Source organism: Arvicola amphibius, chromosome 10 (genome assembly GCF_903992535.2).
Source record: "Arvicola amphibius chromosome 10, mArvAmp1.2, whole genome shotgun sequence".
Lineage (NCBI taxonomy): Eukaryota > Metazoa > Chordata > Mammalia > Rodentia > Cricetidae > Arvicola > Arvicola amphibius.
This window is the reverse complement of record NC_052056.1, coordinates 103,851,159-103,875,045: the sequence shown is the minus strand read 5'-3', so window position 1 is coordinate 103,875,045 and position 23,887 is coordinate 103,851,159. Positions and strand designations below refer to the sequence as shown.

The window sequence follows — 23,887 nt, the reverse complement described above, 5'->3', positions numbered from 1 at the left end:
AGAAAGGAGTAGCACATCCTGGCTATTGTTGAGGCAGTGACAGCCTGTCTGCAGGTCTACATGACCACATCAGGTGAGACCCATGGCTTCAGAGCCTAGCTGCCACACCATATAGAAATATGGGCCTACAATCCATTTTCTCTTATTAAATTTAATAACCCCTGTGTTTTTGTAACAGGACAGATGGGTTGTGCCTGGCTTGGGTAAAGTCTTTTTTTCTATTACCCAAATTTTTTCATTTTTGTAAATGACATTTGGGAGTTTTCCTGTCTTAGGCATCTGGGGAGGAGAAGCTTTAAACCTGTCATTGACTGCCGACCTCTGTAAAGAAAAGAGTTTAGTGGAGAGAAATATACTTTTCAGTCCCTGTGTATCATAGTCATACCTTTTGTCAAGATATATTATAATGTTTTATGAATAATTATGTTCTCAAAGGCTATAGTCTCCTATTTTAAAGGAGAGTAGAATCGCCTGAGTTGAACATGTTTCTGTCATTGGTTTAGAGCATCATTTAGATCTAACATTTTTAGCATACATATCAACTCTCAACCTTTGTCATCATAATCACTCTTTTAGCAATTGCCAATAGCATCAAGTCATAATTATATTTTTTATATTGTCGGTCAATACCGAATATCCAGTTTTTTGTATCATAATTTTATATTTAGCTAGTCAGTACCAGTTCTCCAATTATCCTAATTTTATATTTAGTTGGTGAGTACCAACTCTTTAATTATTTATAATTTTATATTTAGTTGGTCAGTACCAACTCTCCAATTATTTATAATTTTATATTATTTATAATTTTATATTTTTTATAATTTTATATTTTTTGTTCATTACCGATATATTTAGCATCATTAGTCAGTATCTTTTTTAATCACCTTATATGCAGTTGTAAATATCAGGTCATTATAATTAAGAGTATAATACCATTTGCTGTTATCAAATCCCATTTTTAGTCTCTGTGTAGCTGTAAAACCCTTAATCTGCCCCCTTGTTAAGTGAAGAGGGGTTTTAGTCATTCTTTATTTTGAGTCTTTTTTCCCTGAGGGGAAAACTTAGGTCTTAGTTTTTAGGTTTAATATTTTATTCAAAATGAGTTCTGTGTCCCATAAACCAAGAATACTCAAATGGTTAGTTTGTATCTTAGTTCTAAAGCAACAGGTTTCAAACCACAGCCAGCTGCAGACACTGCAGTCAGCTCATCTCAGCAGGATCTCTTTGTTTGAAGTCTATGGAGGCTAATGTTACCCTACAGCGATGTGAGCTGGCAGCTGCAGGTCAAGATCAGGCTCCTCTCTGTGTGGGCTGGGAAAATTGGATTACTGGTTCCTCCTGGAGCTCTTCTTATTTTGATTTTTTGCTGGGCAGTTGTCAGCTAAGCTGTCCTCAGGTTGGTTGTCCTTCTGCTGAATGCACCGAATCAGTCACTCTGGAAGCCATCTAGCTTGATTTTTTTTACCCTGTGAGAAAACACAAACATGCTCTCAACCCCATATTAGGATGGGATCGGGTCCTTTCCATATTCCAGTGTAAGGGTCCTTCCACCTTGCTTTAGCAAATGTGGTTTTTGTACCATTATGTCACAATCTGTCCGCAGCTGATCGCTCATGGACATCTGTATTTAGAAAGTTTAGCATAAACAATGTATGATATAAAGCATTGTGTGGTGTTTGAGGATACACCTCCCTTGTCTTTATTTTTTGGAGTTGTATTTTTAAGGAGCAATGTGTACTCTCCACAATTTCTTGTCCTTGAGGATTATATGGAATACTAGTCTTATGAACAATATTTCACTGAGATCAAAATTTTTGAAAAGTTTTGTTAATATATCTGGACCCATTGTCTGTCTTTATTACCTTTGGGGTTCTCATGCATGAAAAGCATTTTAAACAATGAGTTATTACATGCTTAGCAGCTTCCCCAGTTTGTGCTGTGGCCATCATGAATCCTGAATACATATCAATTGTCACATGTACATATCTTAATTTTTCAAACTCAGTAATTTGAGTTATATCTATTTGCCATATATGGTTAGTTTTATTCTTAAAGACTTTGTAGCTGGGCATCTGCGTGTAGCTGTGCAGAGACTCGCGGAACACATGCGACCAGAGCGGCGGGTGAACAGGCGGTGCAGCGGTGGGTTAATGGCACAGACACAGAAAATAGACATAAAGCTTTATTAAAGGAGAGAGGGAGAGAGGGGGAGAGGGAGAGAGAGAGAAAAAAAGAGAGAGGGGGCGCGTGTGCACACGCAAAAGGGGGACAGTGAGAAGAGAGAGAGGGAAGAGAAAAAGATTCAGGATGACTCCAAGAGACCAGAGGTCGCTGGGAGTGGGCGTGGAAAGGGGCGGGGACCAAAAGAATAACATACCCGGGTATTTCTTGCAATAAAAAGCAAAAATTAGACATCACAGTTTGAAGGAATTGGGGCGGCGAATTCTCAAGACTGCTTCTGGCTGATTGTGGGCGTCGTCTTTGTGGGGGGGACCCGAGAGAATGCTGGGTGCTAGTCACATCCTAGCATAGCTGGTCTCTTTGCTTCTGACCGGTGTCTGTGGCATGGAAATGTCTGGTGTCTCTAAGGTATTGGCAGAACAAAGAACAAAGTTTTGTGAAAGAGATAAATTTGTTTTGAAATTTGTTTGGTAAGGTGACCTGGTAAAACCTCAACCTGGTAAAACCTCTCAGCTGTCAAACTGTCAGAGATCTTTGAGAAGGATAAGATTTTACTTGAGTTACCGATTAAAAATGACAGAGAACTTACTTGGTTGGCACCCAGAGCTACTCTTTTTGGGTCCTCCATGGTCGCTGAAGGTTGTGTTTGACCTTTGTTATTTAGCGCAGTCCTGCCAGGTTCCAGAAGACTCTGTGGGCTAAGAAATCTGTAGGAAGACAGGCCTACCTTGACCTGAGAAGCTAGGCTTGTCGATTCCAGTGATTCTGTCCACGTCTGGAGGTCTTTGGATGAAAGGCAGTTTTGCCTAATGGTCAGCACTCGGCAGTCGAAGCAAACTGCAGGACATTGTTCTAAGCGTGTCTGTCTTCTTTGGAGGGAATAGAGAGCTGCTGCTAGGAGCCAACCTGTCTCTTTTTGTTATGAAAAGTTTTTAATAATTAAATATTTAAATATCACATTCCTAAGATCTCTGAACAGTTGAGGGCTGGATTAAATATAGCTGTAGTATATTGGCTCTTAACAGGTAAGATCCAGACTTGTAAAAAGGCAGAGAAAACTGCTGGCAATGGAAGATTAATGTCAGAATTGACAATGGGAGAGAACAGCTTAAGGCATTTTTGTAAGAGACTTAAAAGTACATACCAGTTTAAAATATGAGACTTAGGATTTTGTAATCTGAAATGAGATGTAATGAATAATTATTATACATAGAGTGAACAGGAATTGAGCAACGTGCATGACTCTGATGAGCCCTATCAGAGACATACCATTTGCACAAAACACATGTAGCAGAGTTAACAGGAGAATTTAAGGAAGACCTGGTGAAGAGGCAGGGTGAAATTGGGAGAGCTTGGTCACCTGACCTGGCTCTCAGCCAAGATGGCAGCAGCCACGTGTTGCGGGGGGAAAAAAGTTACAATTTTTCAGCCGTAAGGACTTTAAGTTTAATGAGAGGGACCTAAAGGCACGATCTGCTCTGTTGCTGAGCCACCATGACATAACAGAAGCCACAGAGGGGAGGGGCAAAAGGCTGAAACCGGAAAAAAAAGCTACACCACGCCACGACTGGAATTAAAAAGCCAGCTGGAAGTTTAAAAGCCGGAGAGCTGGTTGCTATCCAGAGCCAAAATCGTGAAAACCCGTGAAAAGCACCCAGGGCCTATATCAGAACGTCTTCTGAAAGAAATACAGGCAGGATGCAGAGCCGTGCGAACACCCGGGTCCTGTGACCTGAGTGCTATGACCTAGCTGGATTCTGGTGACCCAGAACCCAGAGAGGCCAGAGGGAGCCACTCCGAGCGGCAGTTAACCGTTGAGAGAAGAAAAAAGTAAAGAGGTGGAAAAACAGATAAACCGAGGACCTGGTCCTCAGTCGAATGCACCGCATGGAAAGTGTGCAGTGCTAATGCGCGGGTAGATTGGTCCCCGGGACCAGTCCAATCCACAGGACCCTGGCAAAGGGAGCAACCGTGGTGGTGGGGGGGGACTCACCAAGTGAGCCGGGAAGCCGGTGGCGAGAGTGGAAAAGCAACCTGGTTCCCAGGTTTCGGCACCAATTTTATTCTTAAAGACTTTGTAGCTGGGCATCTGCGTGTAGCTGTGCAGAGACTCGCGGAACACGTACGACCAGAGCGGTGGGTGAACAGGCGGTGCAGCGGCGGGTTAACGGCACAGACACAGAAAATAGACATAAAGCTTTATTAAAGGAGAGAGGGAGAGAGGGGGAGAGGGAGAGAGAGAGAGAGAGAGAGAGAGAGAGAGAGAGAGGGCGCGTGTGCACATGCAAAAGGGGGGCAGTGAGAAGAGAGAGAGGGAAGAGAAAAAGATTCAGGATGACTCCAAGAGACCAGAGGTCGCTGGGAGTGGGCGTGGAAAGGGGTGGGGACCAAAAGAATAACAGTTAGGAAGCAGTCCTTGGGGATTTACCTCCAAATGAGGCACAGGTAGATATTGTGGGCATCTTTTACATTGTTTAACAATTTGACAAGCAGCTTCTCTGGCCAGCTTAAATTGCTTTCATAAATTTAAGCTGTTTTGGTGGTGCAAAACATGTGACTGCTGTGCAAGTTCAATCTGAGTGAGATAGAGCAATTATTTTTGTAAGTTCATCAGCTAGAGCATTACCTTCAGCTAATGGACCAGGAAGACTTGAATGCGCACTGATATGTCCCACAAAACATGGTAACTTTCTACATTGTATGGCTTCCTGAATCTGCTGAACAAAATCTTAACTTGTTCATTACTAGTTTTTATATATGGCATTGTTTCTAAGACTTGTAATGCATCATAAATATACCGGCTATCAGTATATAGATTAAAAACTTTATTAGCAAAATTCTTAAATATTAGAGCTAAAGCTCGCAGCTCCACTGTTTGAAGTGAAGCTGGTTCTGTCTTACCACGTGTCCTTTGCCATTGACTACATGAGCAGCTTTTCCATTAGATGAGCCATTAGTGAAAATCAACAAAGCATCCTTTAAGGGATTCTTTGCTACAGTTTTAGGAAAAATGAATGAATGCTGTTGAGTAAACTGCAGTAATTAGTCAGCTGGGAAAAGATTATTAATCTGACCTTGAAATTGAGCAAACGCAATTGTCCATGAATTATTATTTTGAAATAACCATTTAATTTGTTGCTTAGTGTAAGGAACATTGATTACAGTTGGTTCTTTACCAAAATATTTTTTAAATTCCATTTTGCTCTTCTGTGCTAAGCATGCTATTGCTTTAAAATAAGGATTTAATACTTTTACAGGCAGATGCAGCCATAAAAGTGGTCCGTTCTGCCATAAGACTGGTGTAGGAGCCAGTCTTGTAGGTAATATACACGCCTGTCACATTTGGTTGTAATCAATATAGCATACCTGCTGTTTCTATATAGCCTGCTCTATCTGTGAGAGAGTCTGTCTGGCAGCTTCTGAAAGCTGCCTGGTAGAATTTGGATCATTGTCGCCTTTAAGGATTTCACTGAGAGGCTCAAGGTCTCCTGTAGGAAACCTTAAATAAGGCCTTAGCCATTGTATATTTCCTAAAATCCTTTGAAAGTCATTAAGAGTTTTTAATTCATCCTTCCTAATTTCTATCTTTTGAGGCTTAATTTCTTTGGGGTATAACATATGACCTGGATATTGAAAAGGCAGGTGCCTCTGTACTTTTTCGGGAGCAATAATTAACCATGTATGGCTTAGGCCACATAATCCATAAGTCTTCTTGTAAAGTATCCTCATTTTTATGAGCCAGCAGAATGTCATCCATGTAATAAATAACATAGACCTGTGGAAATTGATTTTTAACTTCTTGTATAGCTTGAGCTATGAATTTCTGGCATAAAGTTGCACTATTTAACATGTCCTGGGGTAAAACATTCCACTGATATCTCCTCATTGGCTCTCTAAAATTAACTGAAGGAATACTAAAAGCAAATCTTTGACAATCTTGTGGTGCTAAGGGAATGGTTTAAAAACAATCTTTTAAGTCTAAGATAATTTTATGTGTTTCCTTTGGTATGGCTACTGGAGATGGCAGCCCTGGTTGTAATGTTCCAATTGGCTGCGTGGTTGCATTAACCTCTCTTAAATCCTGAATTAATCACCATTTTCCTGATTTTTTAATAACAAAAATTGGAGAGTTCCATGGAGAATTAGATGGTGAAATATGTCCACTATCCAGCTGTTCCTACAGTAACTGCTGGGCAGCTTGTAATTTTTCTTGTGTTAGAGGTCATTGACTCACCCATATAGGCTCATCACTTTTCCATATTATCAGATCTGCATGGAGTGCAAGTCTCTCAGTGACCTCTCCTAAAAATACCCTAATCCTGCTCTAGGGAGTTTACTGTCTGGTATGACAGGATCAACCTTTTCCTTATTATCCTTGCCTAGACCTTGATTAGGTAATAATCCTTGTTGAAACATCTGATTAGTAACAGCTGTGCTGGGAGAATATAAATATACTCCCATTCTGGACATAATATCTCTGCCCCAAAAGTTCACAGGTAAATAAAGAATAATATATGGCTTAAAAGTTCCTTCATGGCCTTCCTCATCTTTCCAATGTAGTTTATTACTACTCTGTTCAGGATTTCTAGTCTGACCAATTCCTTGTAACTGTGTAATAGTCTTTTGGGCCATTTAGAAGGCTACTGGCTGGTGGTTACTACTGAAATATCTGTGCCAGTATCCAGGAGGCCAGAAAATCTTTTTCCATTTATAAACAAAGTGAGCTCTCGTCTCTGAGGACCTATTGTCTGTACCCAAAATGTATCTGACAAACCAAATCTGTCTTCTCCTCACTTTTCTTTATTATTCTGATTATTGGTTTGCACAATTGGAAGTAAGATTAATTGTGCAAGCTTCTGACCTGCTTTTACTACAGAAACTCCATTTGGTGAATGAACCATCATCTTGATATCTCCCTCAATGTCAGCATCTCTGACTCCAGGAGCCACTAAGATTCCTTGTATAGTTGAGCTACTTCTTTCTAGCAGTAATCCTACAGAGCCTTTTGGTAAAGGCCCATATATCCCTGTGGGGAGAGCTTGTATCCCCATCTCAGGCATTATAACCATGTATACAGCTGAACTGAGGTCGAGCCCTGTACTTCCTGGTGTGGCTCAGAAAAGGTCCTGTATAGATCTCCTTGTGGAGGTGTAGATTGCTGGACTGCCACATAAACTTGTCGAGAGGCCTGAGGCTGGCCCCTGAATCCGTTTCCCGAAAGGGGATTTCCTAGATCATCTCTTTTTGATCTGTACTCGCTTGTCCAATGCTTTTCTCTCCTGCATCTCCTACACAATCCTAGTTCTCTTCTAGTTCTAGGGCTTGTTCTCCTATCAGGACATCAGCTGACCTGATGCCCCATAAGACCACATCCAAAACAACCTCCAGGCATTCTTGCAGTTTGTGTTTTCCCTGGGGCTAGATCTCCCTGCTGGGATAAGACATCATTAATTGTCTTTCCCTGTAAAGCATCAGCTAATGCTATTTTTTGTGTATATGATTGGCCAATATCTGAGTAGATCCAGATATAATCTGTGGCCTACAGTAACCCAAGTTTTTGCTGTAATTTGGGGGCATCCATATTCAGTTCAAAAGCCTAGACTATTTGACAGACTGATCTATGAAGCAGGATTTTTGAAGGGCTATCCCTCCTTATATTGGCAAAGTTTGGCAGTCACTCTCATGTGTGCCCTGCTTGTCAAATTTGGACAGCATAATGTCATAACTCAAGATAAGAGCACTTTCTTAACAAATTGTCATGAGAAGTTTGATGTCCAAAGCTGATCTTTAGATGGTGGTATTCAGCTTAGTGATGGTATCATAGTCTTGGTGGAATCATCGTTGTGGGCCCCCATCATCCTTTTGGAGACTTCAAAGGTATATGTTATGTGTGGTCATGGTTCACTGCAGAAACTTAAAAACTTTACATTTCATATACAGCAGATCTTGAAGAAGTTAAAGGATCAATATTTATTACATATATCTAGAGTACAAAAACTTAATTTCTAGTTACTTAATAGAGGCTCAAGCCAAAATAATGTACAGGAACCTAGATGAAGCTTTTTTCTAGAATTAGTTAGTATTCTATATAATCATTAATATCATGAAAAAATAATTATATATATTAAGCTATTAAATTACAGAATAGTACTCATGCCTTAAGAAAAGCTGTTGAAGAGTCAAACTAAGACCAAAAGATTATGAGATTAGTGGCAATAAAAAAGTCCTTAAATTTTTGTTTTCCTTCTTTCCCATATCAGGTGAATCTTCTGACATGAGACAGAAATTTTGGATTTTACTTTAATAAGAATGATTGGGTTTAAAGAATAAGAGAGCCACACTCCAGTTCTAAAGTCAGCTTTAATTTTTGGTTGGACTGGGACTCCCAAAAGCTCATGTGCATAATGACAGTAGTGAACAGCATAAAAAAACACTTGGAAAGACTTGTGAAATTTTATACTCTTGAAAATGTGATATATCAATAAGCCAATTTGCTCTTTTTCATGGGACTTTTTTCCAAATAATTTGTCCTTTTTCTTATCATGTCTCATTTGTGCAGTGGTTTTCAGATTCCTGAGCTGGATGATTTACTCTCCTGAAAAGAGAAACAAAACGCTGCCCCAACCCTAATTTTGGGGAGGTTCCATTATGGCAAGTTATATCTGATCAAATGAAAATAAATCTTTTAGCTTTATAAGTTAATTTAGCTTTAAGATCCATGTTGTGGTGATTTGTCATCTTTTTTAAGAGTTCCCTCTTGTTCAAATTGAATCTTTATCAATTTTGATGGTATCCATAGCTTTTCTTCTCCCCAATGTAACACATATTGGTTTGCATTCTGAGGTGAACATATCTTTAAAGTATACCAACTGACTTAATTCTGTAGTATTTCCTATTATCCAATGTCTCTCCACAGCTATTGTTCCTTTCTCATTAGCATTAAGAAATTTTAAAGTTAATAAAGCATTATGTAACCTATTTTCAGGAGCCTTTATTGTCCCTTTCTGTTTATTTAGCATATGCTTTAGAGTTTGATTTGAACTTTCTTATTTATTTATTTTTATTTTTCTGCTTTATAAAAAAAGAATTCAAATTTTCCACCTCCTCCCATTTCCCTCTCACTCCCCCACTCACCCTGGCCCCCTCCCACTGTCCTAAGAAAAGGCAGGGTACCCTGCCCTGTGGAAAGTCTAAGGCCCTCCCCCCTTCCAGGCCTAGGAAGGTCTGCATCCAAACAGACTAGGATCCCAAAAAGCCAGTACATGCAGTAGAATCAAATCCCAGTGCCATTATCTTGGCTTCTCAGTTAGCCCCCATTGTCAGTGACATTCAGAGAGTCCAGTTTGATCACACGCAGTCCCAGTCCAGCTGGCGTTGGTGAGCTCCCATTAGATCACACCATCTCAGTGGGTGGACAAACTCATGTACTCCTCATGATCCTGACTTCTCTCTCTTTCAGCTTCTCAACTGGACATTGGAAGCTCAGTCCAGTGCTCGAATGTGTGTCTCTGTCTCTATCTCCATCCATCACCAGACGAAGGTTCTATGGTATTATTCAAGATAGTCATCACTGTGGCTATGAGACAAAGCCAGTTCAGGCACCCTCTCCTCTACTGCCCAAGGACCTAACAGGAGACATCCCCTTGGACACCTGGGAACCCCTCTAGAGACAGTCTCTTGCCAATCCTAAAATGGCTCCCTTAATTAAGATATCTTTTTCCTTGCTCCCATATCTGCCATTCCTCCATCTCAACCATCCCACTCACCAAAGCTATCCCCAATCCTCCCCTTCTCCCTTCTCTCACCATCTCCCCTTCCCCCCACCACACAACCATCCCCATGATCCCAACTTTTGCCTGGCAATCTTCTCTACTTCCAATATCCAGGAATATCTTTATATGTTTTTCTTTGGGTTCACCTTATTATTTAGCTTCTCTAGAATCACAAACTATAGGCTAAATATTTTTTTTTGTTTATGGCTAGAATCCACTAATGAGTGAGTACATACCATATTCATCTTTTTAGGTCTGGGTTATCACACTCAGAATAGTGTTTTCTATTTCCATCCATTTGCATGCAAAATTCAAGACGTCATTGTTTTTTACCACTGAGTAGAACTCTAATGTGTATATGACCTAAACCTTCTTTATCCATTCTTCCATTGAGAGGCATCTAGGTTGTTTCCAGGTTCTGGCTATTACAAATAGTGCTGGTATGAACACAGTTGAACAAATGCTTTTGTAGTATGATTGAGCATCTTTTGAGAAGGATGGCTTCTTATAGCTATTGATTTAAAAGATTATTTTTTTACTATACCTTTATGAAGGGGAAGCCTAACCAATCACCTTGTTTGTAAGGCTTATCCCCCTTAGGCTAATATTTACTTATAAAATCTTGCAGGCCTGCAGCCCTCCTGTTCTTTGTTTTCCTGCGCTCCTCGCTGGAGCCTTGGACTTGTAAATTCCCTTTTCTTTCCTTTATTAAAGCTGAATTATATATATTAAAGCTAGTCTGGTGAATCATAACTGCCAATCAACCATGCCCCTTCATTTTGGCATCCAACTCGGGGCATTTGGGAGCCTTTAGCTCCAGTTCCTGCCCTGCGTGGCAGGGATTCAGCCTTGGGCTTTTGATTGCTTCAGCGCAGTTTCCCAGACTAGCCCATCCCAGCCCTGCTTGTACAGAGCACAGGACATGTGCGCACACGTGTCTCATCCCGAGAGTGCTAATCCCTCAGGCAGCACCAGTCCAAGCTGAGTTTGGCCTCGGCCCTGACCTGCTGGAGACTAGCAGTTACTGCCTGTGTCCCTGCGCTTCGAGCTTGTGCAGCCGTCCCTGAACGAGCACAACCCCGCTGCCATTACCGGCTTCCCGGCTTCCTCCGCCGGTACTGCAGACTTGGTTTGGCACTCCCACTGAGCTGTTACTGCCCACGCCACCATGATAGCGGAAGTAAGGCATGAGCAACCAAGCCAGGGAGCCAGCCAGCAAACCGACCACAGGGCAAGTGACTCGATCAGAGCACGCTTCTGCAGCCACCTTATCCCCTCAGGCGGCGCCCTCCCTCGCCCAGCTATAAGCCACACAGTGCAGGGTCTGTGAGCTTCTATTTTTTAGAATTTCCTTTCTGTTTCTGACTTTTTCGGCCACGTGGATCCAGGTGCACCCCGCCACCTACTGGCAGGCAATGGTCATTACAGATAAAATTTCTTTCGATTAAAAAAAAAGTCTGACCATATCACCATTGAAGGCTTCTGCAGCCTGTTTAATTATACTATGGTAGAAATATTGCAGGATACATATGATATTCCCATAACTTGGATATTTATAGGGCTTGCAATTTTTCTCGTATTTGGTTTCTTCCTTACATGGTTTGATAATAGAGAAATGATAAAGTCCTTACAGAATGAAACCAGGATTCTTAGGGCAGAGGGTGAATGCTTAAGAGCAGAGGTTGAATGCTTAAGAAAAGGCACAACTGTTTTGAATAATAACTTTAAGTCAGTTGAGGTATTTGCAAAAACAATTCAGACTGACACCAACCAACTCAAGACAGAGTTTAAAGCTCTCAAGGAAGGGAATAGGTCTTTGTGTGATATGACTCTGTCAACTGAGCAAAATTTAGAAAAGGTACAGTCTGATATTAAGAAGAGGTTCATTGCTGCAGAGGAGGGAACAGCTGATTTGGATCGTAAACTTCAGTCGCTGTCTGTAGGAACTGAAACATTATGAGAGAGAATTAAAACTGCTGAAGGTGACAATCGGACTTTGTCTAAAGGATATGACAGATTGGCTGACAGATTGTCAATACAAGAAGGCACAATTCATGCCATGAAAATTCTATCCAAGGATGAGATATTAACTCTACTGGACAAACTTCAAATTTTGGAATCCTCCATGAAGGCCTTGGAGCATAATTCTGGACAGGAGATCCAGGCCTTACAGAAGGCAATGGTAAACAGATTAGAAAAGATTGAGGAAATTATAGACTCTGATGAACAGGAGCAAACGGTAGAAAAGAGAAATTTAACTCCGTCAATGAGAAAAACTCTCTGGGATAATTTCCATAAAGTTCTACCTGCCTTTTCAATAATAACATCAGAAAAGGTGACTGGTTCCAAAAATCCTAAGGTCATCAAGGAATATACATGGGAACCCGTCTGTATGAATGATCTCAAAGAAATTAAACAAACCGTTATGAATTTTGGGCTACATTCGTCCTTTGTTAGAGAGATGCTCAAAACTTGGTCTATAAGCAACAAGGAAACTCCCCACGATTGGGTACAATTAGTATCAGCTGTTCTAGAGAGTGGATCGCAAATAAATTGGAAATGCATGTTCAGACAAGAGGCTAGACTTATAGAACAGCAGGAAAGAGTGAAGGGAATTGAGATTTCCCTAGATCAAATTCTAGGTGAAGGACTTTTCTCCGATCCTCTAGAATAAGCTAATTATGATGAACACACCTTATCCATATGTACTACAGCAGCCTTAAAGGCTTGGGACAGGGTTCAAGACCTAGGACAGAGACTGGAATCATATATCAGAGTTAAACAGGATCAGAGAGAACCCTTTAGTGATTTTTTTTTACAAAGACTAACTAAAGCTGTACAAATAGGGATATCTGACCCAGAAGCAAGACATACAATAATTGAGTGTTTGGCTTATGAAAATGCCAATGTGGAGTGTAAAAGGATCCTGGGGCCTTTAAAGATCAGATCAGTGCCCTTGGACGAATGGGTCTTGCATACAATGAATGTTGATACATTTGACTATGGCACTGAAGCATGGGTAGAAGAAGCAATTTCTAATGCAAAAAAGAGGCATCAAGTTACCAAATGTTTTAATTGTGGCAAAATGGGACATATGAAAAGGAATTGCAGACAATGGATTTCCAGAAATAATAATAATAATAATAATAATAATAATGCCTCTTCTAGAAATAACAGATGTAGGAGGATTCAGCCTTCAGGTTTATGTAGGAGATGTGGAAAAGGCAGACACTGGACGAATGAGTGTAGGTCAACAAGAGATAGACAAGGCAACCCATTGCCATTGAGAAACACAATGGGGGGCCTCTGGCAGACCCCATGGAGAATGTGGTACAGTCATTTCTGGTTACTGCAGAGTATAGGCCTCATCAGGAAAATTAGAAAGCCCCATGCCTGCTGTTAAAAGCAAAAATGGCCTGAAAGATGAGTTACGTGTATTCTGGCAGACTTCTATAAATGAACAAAGACCAAAGTTAAGAGTGTGTGTAAATGGCATTTTTATTACTGGCCTACTGGACACAGGGGCAGATGTAAGTATCATTACTCCAGAATCTTGGCATGCGTATTGGCCTCTTCAGGACGTAAATGTTCAGTTCCTGGGAATTGGAACCCTATCTCGAGTAAGGAAGAGCACAAGATGGGTTGAATGCATAGGGACAGAAGGACAAATAGGAAAATTAAGGCCATATGTAGCCAATATTGCAGTGAATTTATAGGGCCGTGACCTATTGCAGCAATGGAATACCCAAATTAATATTCCTGCTGCTTCTAGAGCCTATATTACTGAGGAAAATATTAAAAGATATTACAGAAGGCAGAAACTGGCTGTTCGGGCTGTACAAGAATGCAAAGCAATTAATGGCCCTTCAGAGATACCAACAGCCCTGCCTCTAAAATGGTTGACTGAGAAACCAATATGGACAAAGCAATGGCCTTTAGCTGAGGAAAAGTTGCAGGCTTTAGAACAGCTGGTACAAGACCAATTAGATGCTCGACATATAGAAGAATCTACCAGCCCTTGGAATTCTCCTGTATTTGTGGTTAAGAAAAAATCTGGTAAATGGAGAATGGTGACAGATCTCAGGGCTATCAATAAGGTTATTCAACCTATGGGCTCTCTGCAATCTGGAATTCCTCTGCCCTCTTTATTACCAAAAGGATGGCATCTCATAGTTATTGATTTAAAGGATTGTTTCTTCACTATACCTTTACAAGAAAAAGACAGAGAAAAGTTTGCCTTCACAGTGCCTACTCATAATAACTCTCAACCTACAAAGAGATACCAGTGGACCATCCTCCCACAGGGCATGTTGAACTCTCCCACACTGTGCCAATACTTTGTAAATCAACCATTGCAAATAATATGCAAGCAATTTCCCAAGTAATTTATCATTACATGGATGATATTCTGTTATCTGATTCAAACATGGATACCTTAGAAAGACTGTTTGAAGAAGTAAAAATACTTTTACCTAAATGGAGATTGCAGATTGCTCCTGAAAAAAATTCAGAGAGGAGATTCTGTTAATTATCTAGGTTATAAAATAAGTTTGCAAAAAATTAAGACACAAAAGGCACAAATTAGGAGAGATCAATTACGGACTCTCAGTGACTTTCAAAGGTTGTTAGGAGACATTTCCAGCTTATGACCGGCCGTTGGGATAACACCTGATATGATAATTCATTTAAATAAAACCTTGGATGGTGAAAAAGACTTAAACAGTCCCAGAGAATTAACAGCTGAAGCAGAAAAGAAACTGAGAACGATTGAGGAGAAATTACAAGAGGCACATGTGGACAGGGTGAATCCAGAACTCAGTTGTATTCTCATCATATTGCCTTCCAAAATTTCTCCTACAGGAATTTTAATGCAGAGAGATGATATTATCTTAGATTGGATCTTTTTACCATATAAACCAAGTAAGAAAATAAAAACTTATATGGAAAAGGTCTCTGAATTAATTATAAAAGGCAAATTGAGACTTCGTCAACTAGCAGGCATAGACCCAGCAGAAATCATAGTGCCTTTCACTGCTGATGAACTAAAAAAGTTGTGGGAAGATAACGAACTATGGCAAAGAGCTTGTACTAATTTTTTGGGAGAAATCAATAACAACTATCCAAAAAGCAAGAGGCTTAACTTTATAAAGAGAACTTCTTGGATTCTTCCTCGAATCATCTGTGATGCTCCGATAACCAGAGCCCATACATTTTATACTGATGTTAATAAATCAGGGAAGGCAGGTTACAAATCATAAGATTTGAGTAAGGTGGAACAAAGTCCTTATGGTTCTGTCCAGAAGGCAGAATTATATGCCATTCTTATGGTGGTAAGGGATTTTAAAGAACCTCTTAATATAGTTACTGACTCACAATATGCAGAAAGAGATATCTTACATATTGAAACTGCTGAATTAATACCTGATGATACAGAACTAACTTCATTGTTTATCCAGGTACAAGACATGATCAGGAACAGACTTTGCCCTATGTATATAACACACATCCGATCCCATACGGGTCTGCCAGGTCCTCTAGCACAAGGTAATGCAGAAATTGATCAATTGTTGATTGGTAGTGTTCTGCAGGCCTCTGAATTTCATAAAAAACATCATGTCAATAGCAAAGGCTTGAAGAAAGAGTTTTCTATTACATGGCAACAAGCTAAGGAGATTTTAAAGAACTGCCCTACTTGCTCTTTTTATAACCAAACACCACTGCCTGCAGGGACTAATCCAAAGGGCACTCAAAGGAATGAAATCTGGCAGATGGATGTGTTTCACTTTGCAGAATTTGGCAAATTTAAATATGTACACCACACCATTGACACTTATTCAGGTTTTCAATGGGCAACTGCTTTAAGCTCAGAAAAAGCTGATTCAGTAATCACTCATTTATTAGAAGTTATGGCCATCATGGGTATTCATACACAAATAAAGATGGATAATTGGTCTAGCTTATGTCTCTAGGAAAATGAAACGGTTTTTTGCTTATTACAATATTAAGCATGTTACAGGTATACCACATAATCCTACAGGTCAAGCAATCATAAAAAGATAAAATAGAACTATAAAGGATATGTTAAACAAACAGAAAGGAGTGGAAAATACCCCTAGAAATAGGTTACATAGTGCTTTACTAACCTTGAATTTTCTCAACGCTAATGAGAAGGGGACAACAGCTGCAGAAAGACATTGGATAATGGAATAATCTGCTGAATTAAATCAACCAGTTTATTTCAAGGATGTGCTGACCTCCCAATGGAAGCCAGGAGATGTGCTAAATTGGGGAAGGGGTTTTGCTCTTGTCTCCACAGGAGAGGAAAAAATTGTGGATACCGTCAAAATTAATAAAAGTTCAGTTTGAAGAGGAGAAGCCCCTTGGAAAAGAAAAACAATTCATTCACAAGGATGACGATCATACTGATGGTAAGAAAAACATATAGGCTGGGGGCAGGGTTCTTTCTTATCTCCACAGGAAACCACTCATCTTCAAAGAACTTAAGGGACCCTGGATATTTAAATACTGATTTATGGACACTAGTTACAACCCAATATGGATCAACACGGAACCTGAATAGGTTTAGTAAGTATAAAACATTTTATATATATATATATATATATATATATATATATATATATATATCACATATATAAGCATGTTACAGGTATACCATACAATCCTACATGTGTATATATATATATATATATATATATATATATATATATATATATGCATTACTGTGCTTTTATTTATACGTATGTAGAGCTGGTTTTGGAGTTGGACTATGGCTCAGTCCTTCTTCAATTCCAAGCCTGTTGATAAGAGATATCTCAGAGTTTCTGTCTCAGGTCAGGAGCCATGAAATGGGTCAGAATAATAATAATAATAGTAATAATAATAATAATAATAATAATGGTACTTGATAAACTTTCTTTGCCTTTCCTCATATCTGTGTCTGTCTTTATTATACCTTCCATTGAATATATATATATATATATATATGTCTGTATATGTCTTTGTAGATAATGTTTACCTTTTCTGTAAGAAACAACAAATTTTCCTTCAGTAATCTTTGAAGTTGCCAGGATGAAGATGGGGCCCCACAACATCAATTTCACCTGGTTACTATGACGTCATGTTTTTAATAGCGCTAAAATTAGACCTGTTTTTTGGTACCAACTGCATAAGACAGTTTCGAATGGTGCACAATTTTGACAACACTCTGGCTGGACCTCCTCAAAACACTCAGAGGCTAGTTACAATTTCCTTGACCAAATGTTATTCTGGGAATTTTACCATCATTTGCTTTCACAGGACCCCTGAGAAGAACATCATCCCCATGTCAGCTGGAAACAATCTTAGAGGACAACACCCCCTCTCCCAACAGAGTTTGCCCTCAGGTTTAGGGACATCATTTAGTAGTTGGTATAGGGTTGAGGGGATGGGGGAGGTATTATATGGACTCATGGGTGTTTATTGAAAAAAAGGGGGGATTAACTGGTTTGATGGGATGATTGGTATTTGTGAATTATTGTTTTTAGAAAATTACATTGGTGTTGATTCTTGTATATTGAACATTGTATATGAGTATGCTTCTACCTCTATTGTATGAGAATATGCTTCTACCTCTGTTTAAAACGATTGTTATATTGAGATATTTACCATATTGCAATGTACATTTCTACCTCTGATATTATTTATGTAATGACATTGTTTACATATTGAGATATTGTCCTCATTTATTGCACAGTTGTTTATTCTCCTGTCTCCAAGTTATATAGGTATCGAGAATTATATATCAATAGTCATATATGTTTGTCATATTTATATTTAGGATATTCGGGTTTTTTAGATACATAGAAATTATATTTAGTATAGATAGTATAATCTTCGACCTCTTTGAAGAGCTGTAGAAAATGACCTTTAATCTAACCTAGAATTTTGTACTTATGAGACACAATCACTCCTGGAAACACCGCTCTGCTCCCGAGAGAACATTGAGAACTGGGAGCTTGTCTTCTTCTTGGCAGAACTGGCCTTTGGGCAAAGAAAAGCCCATACCTCAACTACTGACAAAGATACAGAATATCCATAAGTGGATAAAACAGGATTGTCTTATCTTGCCAAGACAGGGTAGGATAGTTCTACAAAAAGTTCCTTGCCTTTAAAAATTGTTATGTCAGTTGTGTTAGGCCTTAGCCAAAGTTGGTTGCCTCAACATTGGAAAACAAAACTTTGGGTGATTGCCCAGGTAGTCAGTTGTCTCTGTCATTTGTTGCACATTTTGGAAGTTTCTCGTTTGTACTTCCTGGCTGCTTAAGTAATATTACTTCCCTTCTCAGATCTTTGATGGGGTTGAAGATTAGATAATTGTAGTTACCCTCTACATTATTTAGACTCCTTGAAAATGTATGTTTAGTAAATCTTTTGTTATATGTTTCTTGCTTAATATTATTTTTTGTTTGTAATTTTATATTTATTATTTGTTCCTATTGAATATAGTTGTATCTGGTTTGGTTCTGTCTTATTTAGTCAAAAGGGGGAGATGAAGGGGAAGCCTAGCCAATGATCTTGTTTGTAAGGCGTGTCCCCCTTAGGCTAATATTTACTTATAAAATCTTGCAGGCCTACGGCCTGCCTGCTCTTTGTTTTCCTGTGCTCCTCACTGGAACCTTGGATTTGTAAGCTCCCTTTTCTTTCCTTTATTAAAGCTGAAATATATATATGTATATATATATATATACATATATATATATATATTAAAGCTAGTCTGGTGAATCATAACTGCCAATCACTCACGCCCCTTCATCTTTATGAGAAAAAGACAGAAAAATTTGTCTTCGTGGTACCTCTTTATAATAATTTTCAGCTTGCTATGAGATACCAAAGGAAGATTCTCCAACAGACAAGGTTAAATAGCTACATCTTGTGCCAATATTTTATACTGCAGCCTTTGGAAATGATGCAAAATCAATTCCCTCAATCTATAGTTTCCCATTATACAGATGACATCTTACTAACTGATTCAAATATAGATACTTTAGAAAGATTGTTTGTAGAAATAAATAATATCTTGCCTTTTTTGAGATTACAAATTACTCCTGAAAAGATATGAAAAAAGAGATTCTATTAATTATTTAGGATATAGAAAAGGTAGACAAAAAATCAGATGCTCAAAGGTGCAAACAAGGAGAGATCAATTGCAGACTCTTCATAACTTTTGAAGACTGCAAGGAGCAATTTACTATTTAATATCTAGCTGACTATTGGGGTGAAAATGATGAGCTAAGTAATTTGTTCAAAACCTTAGATGGGAACCAGGACTTAAATATTCCAAGAGAATTATCAGCTGAAGCTGAGAGAAATTGGTAGAAAAAAATTACAGTATGTACATCTGGATCATCTGAATCCAGAGTTTTATTACATTCTGATTATTATACCCACTAAGCATTTTGTTTAAGGAATATTAATGCAGAGGAAACATACTATCTTCGAATGAATCTTTTTACCACATAAACTGAGTAAAGAGTTGGAAACTCATGTGGCAGAGGTCTCTGAAGTGATTATAAAAGAAAAATAGAGTGCTCACTTTGTCAGCACATATACTAAAATTGGAATGATACAGAGAAGATTAGCATGGCCCCTGTGCAAGGATGACATGCAAATTCGTGAAGCGTTCCCTATTTTTATCAAACATTCTGCTGTTTACAATAAACACACCTCAACCACAAAGACAGACATTACCTCAGAGAAAAGGGTTGGGAAAATTTTTTCAGTCAAACGGACCTAAGAAACAAGCAGGTGTGGCTATACTAATATCTAACAAAATTGACTTCAAAATAAAATCAATCATAAGAGATGGAGAAGGACACTTTATACTCATAACAGGAACAATTCATCAGGATGAAGTCTTAATCCTGAATATCTATGCCCCTAATATAAAAGCACCCACTTATGTAAAAGAAACATTACTAGAACTCAAAGCACACATCAAACCCCACACACTAATAGTAGGAGATTTCAACACTTCTCTCTCACCAATGGACAGGTCAACCACACAGAAACTTAACAGAGAAATAAGAGAAGTAACAGAGGTAATGAATCAAATTGACTTAACAGACATCTATAGAACATTACACACAAATAGAAAAGAATATACTTTCTTCTCAGCATCTCATGTAACCTTCTCAAAAATTGATCACATACTCGGTAACAAAGCAAACATTCACAGATACAAAAAATGGTAGTAACCACCTGTGTCTTATTAGATAACCATGGAATAAAGTTAGAATTCAACAACAATTCTACCCCCAGAAAGAGTACAAACTCATGGAAACTAAACAGTCATCTACTGAACCACCCTGGGTCAAGGAAGAAATAAAGAAAGAAATTAAAGTCTTCCTTGAATTAAACGGACATTTTTTAAAGATAAATACCATATACCAAAGTTAAATCAAGACGAGGTGAACAATTTAAATAGACCTATAAGTCATGAGGAAATAGAAGCTGACATAAAAAAAAAACCTCCCAACCAAGAAAAGCACAGGACCAAATGGTTTTAATGCAGAATTCTACCAGAACTTGCAGAAAGAGTTGGTACATATACTCCTTAATGTGTTTCATATAATAGAAACAAAAGTCATTGCCAAACTCTTTTTATGATGTTAGAGTTACCCTGGTACCAAAACTACACAAAGACTCAACCATGAAAGAGAATTACAGACCAATCCCACTCTTGAACATCGATGTAAAAATTCTCAATAAAATACTGGCAAACCTAATCCAAGAACATATCAAAAAATCGTCCATTATGATCAAGTAGGTTTCATCCCAGAGATGCAGGGCTGGTTCAACATATGAAAATCTATCAATGTAATCCATCATATAAATAAACTGAAAGGAGGCACCCAGGCCGGTGGGAGGTCCCCTCCTTCATTAGCCTGCCTGCGGAAGGTAGGCCCTTTGTCAGTAAGCTGCTTGGCCTGCAAGGAGACCTGACAGTCTGCCAGAGGATCCATCATTCATTGGGGTGAGTGAATTTAATTCATTGGGGTGAATTGAACTTCTAAAAGAAGACCCAAAGGGGATTATTCAGAGGAACAAATGGGCAGGCGCCAATGCAAGAATTCCTCCAAAAATTTGAAAAACAACATGAAAGCACCAGAACCCAGCGAACTTATAACAGGAGGACTTGAACACACTAATCAAGAAGAAGTAGAAAAAATTGACTTTATGAAAGTAATAGAGTCCCTTAAACAGGAGGTGAAAAACTCCCTTAAGGAAATGGACGAGAAGAATAACAAAAAGTTTGAAGAATTGAGTAAATCCGTAAATGATATCCTAAGAAACCAAGAAAAAACAATCAAACAGATAATGGAAACAGTGCAAGACTTGAAAATTGAAATGGAGGCAAGGAAGAAAACACAACCTGAGGGCCAGCTGGATATGGAAAATCTATGTAAACAAAAAGAGACTACAGAAACAAGCATAACCAACAGAATACAAGAGATAGAAGAAAGAATCTCAGATTCTGAAGATACCATAGAGAAAATAAATGCACTGATCAAAGAAAACAGCAAATTCAACAAATTCTCATCACAAAACATTCAGGAAATCTGGGACACAATAAAAAGACCAAACCTAAGAATAATAGGCGTAGAAGAAGGACAAGAAATACAGCTCAATGGTCCAGAAAATATATTTAATAAACTTATAGAAGAAAACTTCCCAAACCTAAAAAAAAGATATTTCTATTAAGGTTCAAGAAGCTTACAGAACACCAAATAGACTGGATCAAAAAAAAACATCCCCTCGCCATATTATAATCAAAACACAAAACATACAGAATAAAGAAAGAATATTAAGAGCTGCAAAAGAAAAAGGTCAAGTAACATATAAAGGTAAACCTATCACACTAACACCTGACTTCTCTATGGAAACCATGAAAGCCAGAAGGTCCTGGATAGATGTTTTGCAGAAACTAAGAGACCATGGATGCAAGCCCAGATTACTATACCCAGCCAACCTTTCATTCACTATAAATGGAGAAAACAAAACATTCCAGGATAAAAACAAATTTAAACAATACACAGCCACAAATCCAGCCTTACAGAAAGTAATAGAAGGAAATTCACAAACAAAGGAGTCCAGCATTGCCCAAAATAACTCAGACATCTAGCGACCCTTCACCAGCACATCTCAAAGAAGGGAAACACACAATCTCTACTACCAAAAAAATGACAACCGGAGTTAACATCCACTGGTCATTAATATCACTTAATATCAATGGAATCAATTCACCTATAAAAAGGCACAGGCTAAGAGATTGGATACGAAAACAGGATCCAACATTCTGCTGTTTACAAGAAACACACCTCAACCACAAAGACAGACATCTACTCAGAGGAAAGGGTTGGGAAAAGGTTTATCAAGCAAATGGACCTAAGAAACAAGCCGGTGTGGCCATACTAATTTCTAAAAAGTTGACTTCAAACTAAAATCAATCAGGAGAGATGGAAAGGGACACTTTATACTCATTACAGGAAAAATCTATCAGAATGAAGTCTCAATCCTGAATATCTATGCCCCTAATACAAAAGCACCCACTTATATAAAAGAAACATTACTAGAACTCAAGACAGCCATCAAACCAAACACACTGATAGTGGGAGACTTCAACACTCCTCTTTCACCAATGGACAGGAAAATTCGACAGAAACCTAACAGAGAATTAAGAGACTGAATAGAGGTAATGAACCAAATGGACTTAACAGACATCTATAGAACATTCCACCCAAACAGGAAAGAATATACCTTCTTCTCTGCGGCTTTTCGAAAATTGACCACATATTCGGTAACAAAGCAAACTTCCACAGTTACAAAACCGTATTAGTAACCACCTGCATCTTATCGGATCACCATGGATTAAATTAGAATTCAACAACAATGCTACCACCAGAAAGCCTACAAACTCATGGAAACTGAACAGTCAACTACTGAACCACATCTGGGTCAAGGAAGAAATAAAGAAAGAAATTAAAGTCTTTCTTAAATTTAATGAAAAAAAAGACACAACATACTCAAATTTATGGGACACTATGAAAGCAGTGCTAAGAGGAAAGTTCATAGCACTAAGTGCCCACTTTTAAAAAAATGGAGAAAGCACACATTGGAAACTTAACAGCACACCTGAAAACTTTAGAAAAGAAAGAAGCAGACTCACCTAGGAGGAGTAGAAGACTGGAAATTATCAAACTGAGGGCAGAAATCAACAAAATAGAAACACAGAAAACAATCCAAAGAATCAATGAAACAAAAAGCTGGTTCTTGGAGAAAATAAACAAGATTACAAACCCCTAGCCAAACTAATCAAACGGCAGAGGGAGAACACGCAAATTAATAAGATCAGAAATGAAAACGCGGACATAACCACAGACACAGAGGAAATTCAGAGAATCATTAGATCTTACTACAAAAGCCTGTATGCCACAAAATTGGAAAATGTAAAAGAAATGGACACTTTTTTAGATAAGTACCATATACCAAAGTTAAACCAGGACCAGGTAAATGCTCTAAATAGTCCTGTTAGTTGTGAAGAATTGGAAACTGTTATCAGAAACCTCCCTACCAAAAAGAGCCCAGGACCTGATGGGTTCAATGCAGAATTCTACCAGAACTTCCAAGAAGACCTAATACCTATACTCCTTAAGGTATTTCATAATATAGAACAGAACAGTCATTGCCAAATTCCTTTTATGAAGCTACAATTACCCTGATACATAAACCACACAAAGACTTAACCAAGAAAGAGAATTACAGGCCAATCTCACTCATGAACATCGATGCAAAAATCCTCAATAAAATACTGGCAAACAGAATCCAAGAACACATTAGAAAAATTATCCACTATGATCAAGTAGGCTTCATCCCAG

General features: G+C 38.6%; 1 protein-coding gene and 1 non-coding gene across 3 annotated transcripts in view; both read left to right on the top strand.

Annotated features, from left to right (window-relative positions):
• LOC119825569 (cytochrome P450 3A11-like) overlaps positions 1 to 23,887 on the top strand; it is a 794,398-nt gene that overhangs the window by 671,231 nt on the left and 99,280 nt on the right. The gene's annotated exons all lie outside the window — the stretch shown is intronic.
• Positions 19,538 to 19,644, top strand: LOC119825872. Its single transcript, XR_005287329.1, has one exon. It is a non-coding gene; the product is annotated as a U6 spliceosomal RNA (small nuclear RNA).